Source organism: Urocampus carinirostris, chromosome 16 (genome assembly GCF_059441175.1).
Source record: "Urocampus carinirostris isolate Australia breed hairy pipefish chromosome 16, RoL_Ucar_1.0, whole genome shotgun sequence".
Lineage (NCBI taxonomy): Eukaryota > Metazoa > Chordata > Actinopteri > Syngnathiformes > Syngnathidae > Urocampus > Urocampus carinirostris.
Genome location: NC_142364.1, coordinates 15,363,481 through 15,369,139, shown reverse-complemented (window position 1 = coordinate 15,369,139; position 5,659 = coordinate 15,363,481).

Sequence of the window (5,659 nt, the reverse complement as noted above, 5' to 3'; positions counted from 1 at the left end):
TCATTAGAAACCTGGTAAGTGATTTGTGAACGATGGAGATTCGTTTTCTTATTGGCTGTCCGAAATTTAAGGCATCATGGGGATCGTAGTTTTGACTCTTTACATCGCTGTCATAATTTCGAGTTTTGGGGTTTCAAATCTTGAAGTGTTATAACTTTTATGCATCAAAACCATATCTGCCAAACGACCGTTTTACCCGTTGTTTGTCCCTTAAACCACAAAAATACTCGACTAGAGGCTACTGTTTTAGTATACGGCTGCTATGTTTCGAAGCGAGGCTAATTATTTGTGCGTGAATAAAACGCTCCAACGATCGCATTGGATTTACGTTTTGGTAACATTTTGCCATTTCCAGATTCAAACAAGCACATATTGTTTTTCTTTTCAATATTCTGGGTGATACTAGGAATTTTGCTATCAATCCGATACATATAAACAGGGTTGGGTAGGGTTACTTTAACTGGATTACTTTCAGCTACTTTTGGATTACTCCAATACCAAATATGCTAATAAAAGACAAAAGAAACCAAATGTGAATAAAATTACTAAATTTTGTGCAGGCTTGGGGAGTAACGGAATACACGGAACGGTAAAAACGATGTTGGCAAGCTGTTAGGATTTATTTTTATTTTGTTTCTGTCACATTTTATGTTAGTTCAAAGCAGGGAGAGAAAGCTTACCACGTGTTGTGAGTCATCATTTTATTCATATTTAGTTTATTTTGTATTTTATTAGCATATTTGGTATTGGAGTAATCCAAAAGTAATTGAAAGTAATCCAGTTAAAGTAACTCTACCCAACCCTGCATATAAATACAAGGTAGTATCGATCAACACTGATCCGATACCTATACTTTTGCTTGAAAATGTCATGATCATTGAATAATCAAACCCTCTTCCCTTGAGTTAGTTTAAAATTACAACACACAGCACAAATATTTCAGGCACTAAAAATATTAATATTGACCTTCTGTATGCGAATATAAAAAATGCATACAGCGCTAAACCACTGCCTGCCCTTGGAAAAGGAGACCACAACCTCATTCTGCTTAAACCACAGTACAAAACAAAAGTGAGGAGGCTACCAACAACCACACGCTCTTTTAGAAAATGGTCCACCGAGGCAGAGCAGGCTCTGAGAGACTGCTTTGGATGTACGGACTGGGATGTCCTGCTAGGGTCCAGCAGTGGGGACATTGATGAGATGGCAAACTGCACTACTGACTACATTAAGTTCTGCATGGACAATGTTGTTCCTATAAAGACTGTACGCTGCTATGCCAACAACAAGCCCTGGATCACGAGCGACATCAAGTGCCTTCTGAACCAAAAGAAGAGGGCCTTTAAAAATGGTGATCAGCAGGAGCTAAAACGAGTACAGAAGGAGCTCAAAGTCCAGCTCCGGAAAGGGAAGGAGCAGTACAGGAGGAAGTTGGAGAAAAAGCTGCAGAACAATAACATGAAGGAGGTGTGGGAAGGGATGAAAACAATTACTGGTTGCAGCACCAAGCAGGGTGTGGCTGTGGATATAGATGTGGGAAGAGTCAACCAGTTGAACAACTTTTTCAACAGGTTTGACCACTCCGCCACATCCTCACCCCTGAGTAATGCAGCTGTCCTTCCCCCTCCCCCTCTGGACACTAGCATGGAAGACATCCCCCCACTAAAAATAACTTCAGCCCAGGTGTGTGGAGAGCTGAGAAGGCTACGAACCAGCAAGGCAGCTGGTCCGGATGGAGTATCCCCCCCGACTGCTGAAAGCCTGTGCGTCTGAGCTAGGAGACCCACTACAGCGCATCTTCAACCTGAGCCTTGAACAGGGGAGGGTCCCTCAGCTGTGGAAAACATCCTGCATCATCCCAGTCCCAAAGAAATCAAGACCTGAGGAACTCAACGACTTCAGGCCGGTCGCCCTGACATCACATGTGATGAAGACCATTGAGCGGCTGCTGCTGCACCACCTGAGGCTACAGGTCCGTCACGCCATCGACCCACTGCAATTTGCTTACCAGGAGAAGGTGGGAGTGGAGGATGCTATAGTATACATGTTACACCGATCCCTCTCTCACCTGGATAGGGCGAAGGGGGCTGTGAGGATTACATTTTTGGACTTCTCCAGTGCCTTCAATACCATACAGCCTCTGCTACTGAGTAGGAAACTGACAGAGATGGGAGTTAGCTCACACCTTGTAGAATGGATTACTGACTACCTGACAGGCAGACCCCAGTATGTGAAACAGGGGGGCTGTACATCGGACACTGTGGTTAGAAGCACAGGATCTCCGCAGGGGACCGTTCTCTCTCCGTTCCTATTCACTCTATATATACATCGGACTTTAAGTACAACTCTGAGTCCTGCCATGTGCAAAAGTTTGCCGACGACACTGCGATCGTGGGATGTATCAGAAACGGGCAGGAGGAGGAGTACAGGACATTGATTCAGGACTTTGTCCGATGGAGCGACGCAAACCACCTGCACCTAAACACCACCAAGACCAGAGAGATGGTGGTGGACTTCAGGAGAACCAGAACTCACCCGGTTCCTGTAACCATCAAGGGAGAATGTGTAGAATTTGTCCAGACCTACAAATACCTGGGTGTGCAGCTGGACAACAAACTGGACTGGACTGCCAACACAGAAGCTCTATGTAGGAAAGGGCAAAGCCGACTTTACTTCCTCAGAAGGCTGGCCTCCTTCAACATCTGCAAAAAGCTCCTGAAAATATTCTATGAGACAGTAGTGGCAAGCGCCCTCTTCTATGCGGCAGCGTGTTGGGGAGGCAGCGTCAAGAAGAAGGATGCCTCTCGTCTCAATAAACTGGCTAGGAAAGCGAGCTCTGTTGTAGGCAAAGAGCTGGACAGCCTAACAACAGTAGCTGAGAGACGAGCACTGAAAAAGCTGAGGTCAATCATGGACAATCCATCGCATCCACTACACAGCATTATCTCCAGACAGAAGAGCAGTTTCAGCGACAGACTGCTGTCACTGTCTTATACTACGGACAGACTGAAGAGATCTTTTATTCCTCATGCCATGAGGCTCTTTAACTCCACCCGGCAGAGTTAAGGCCCACATTAAACCACACCACCTACATTGGATATTACCGAATCTTACTGCAATATGTATTCTGTGTAGCACTATTTAGTTACTCTATATAACACGCTACGGCGGGCATTTGCACGTCACACTGGGTATTTGTATATTGTATTCTTTTGGCTTATTATTGTACTGTTCTCAGCTCAGGAATGCTGCTGGAAATGTGAATTTCCCCTCGGGGATGAATAAAGTATCTATCTATCTATCTATTTTATATTCTATATATTGCCACTCTATCCAGCAATGATCGGTCCCCCGGCTCACCTGTCGGCACCACCTTCGTTGACAGCACAACAAACGACAATGGCAACCGCCTCCTCCTCCTCTGCCACCAAAACAACCTTTGTGTTGCTGACACCTGGTTTTCCCGGAAATGCATCCATCACTGGACGTGGTACAGCCCAGATGGCAGAACCAGGAAGGCATTGGACCACATCCTGATATCACGACGCTGGAAGTCGTTTGTAACCAACTGCCGGGTGTTCAGAGGAGCACAGCTTGGCAACACAGACCATCGTCTGCTGGTGGCCCAGCTCAAGCTAAAGCTCCGAGCCAACCAGCACAAGACTCTGCCTCGCCCCGACTCCTCCCGACTCAGCGACCCCAACATCGCCAGAGACTTCAGTTGCTCCATCCGCCGCTCTCTTGATACCCTGGCTCCTGACAAGCAGACAGACTGGGCGGCCTTCAAGGAAAGTGTCCTCCAGTCTGCTCACAATGTCCTCGGACGCCCGCGATCCTCCCCGAGAAAGCCCTGGATATCAGAGAGGACACTAAACATCATAGACCAGCGGCGTGAGGCCCGACTCCGAGGCGACCTCACAGAGTATCGGAGACTGAATCGCCTGCGCAATGTGGCCATTGCTGAAGATAGGGAGAGGTTTTGGCAGGCAGAAGCCCAACAGCTTGAGTCCGCGGCCAACAACAACAACATGAGCCGCGTATTCAGTCTACTACGCCAAGCCCGTAGCGGCCCACACATAAAGACAGCCCTGGTAAAGGACTCAGACGGCAACCTCATCATGACAGAAGCCAACTGCCTCGAGCGCTGGAAGGAGCACTTTAGCCTCCTCTTGCAGCACAGCACCATCCCGGCTGATCCCACCCTCCTAGGGGCTGCGAGCACAGCACCTCCTAACGACACCTGCTGCACAGACCCTGTAACACCCGAGGAAGTGAGAGCTGCTCTGAAGAAGCTGAACACCAAGAAAGCCCCCGGCATCTGTGCCATTACCGGCGAGATGCTCAAGGCCGGCGGTGATGGCATGGTGGAGTGGCTAACCCGCCTATTCAACCAGGTGTGGGAATCGGAGCAGCTGCCCACCGACTGGACCAGAGGAGTCATCTTGCCCTTCTGGAAATGCAAGGGTGACAGGCTTGTCTGTGGAAACCACAGAGGCATAACCTTACTCTCCATCCCGGGCAAGGTCTTTACCAGGATCTTGCTCAGCCGTGCCCTTCCAGCAATCAGAAGCTGCCGCCGTCCCCAGCAGGCTGGCTCTATGCCCAACCGCTCCACAACGGACCACATCTCTGCCGTCCGTTTGCTGATAGAAAAGACCCGTGAATTCCGTAAAGATCGCCATCTATATATCGGATTCATTGATCTGAAGGCCGCCTTTGACACCGTCTGCCACTCTTCACTGTGGAACATCCTCCAAGCTCTCAGAGCACCACCCAAGATCATAGCCCTGTTCAAGCTGCTCTACAGCAACGCAGAGAGCTGTGTCCGTATCAACGGCATTGACTCCGACTGGTTTGCTATCTCCAGCGGCGTTCGCCAAGGCTGCGTGGCTGCTCCCGACCTTTTTAATTGCATCATCGACCATCTGATGTTCAGGGTTAGTGAGCGCATCCCTGGAGTGTCTTTCGGCAACTACCACCTGACTGACCTGGAGTATGCTGACGACACCATCATTCTCAGCACTTCCTACAGCCAGCTGAGAGACGCTCTGGGCATTTACAGCGAAGAGGCAGCGCGGCTTGGCCTGCAAGTGAGTTGGACGAAAACCAAGTTCATGTATGTCGGTGATGGACCAGATCCACCTCCCATCCAAATTGGTAGCGACATCGTAGAGCCTGTCAAGAGCTTTGTATATCTGGGGTCCATGGTGACAGACAATGGGGACCTAAAACCAGAGATTCTCCGCAGAAGAGCCCTGGCAGCATCTGCTCTGCAGTCTCTCTGGAAACCACTCTGGCGGCACCAGACCATCGCACGCAAGACGAAGCTCCGCATTTACAACCTCGTCGTACTCCCTATCCTGCTTTATGGCTCAGAAACATGGCCCCTGAACGACACCCTGGCCACAAGAATCGATGGTTTTGATAGCAGGGCTCTCAGAACCATCGAGAACATCAGGTGGCCCCAGCGAGTCTCCAATAAAGAGCTCAGAGCCCGCACGTGCCAGCCCCAAGCATCTTCCTTGGTCGCACAACGCCGCACCCGCTGGTTTGGCCATGTCCTTCGTCTACCACTAGACCATCCGACACGAGCCATTCTCCAGTTTGACCCAAAGGCCGCAGGCTGGAGACGACCACGAGGGAAACCCCGCACTCGATG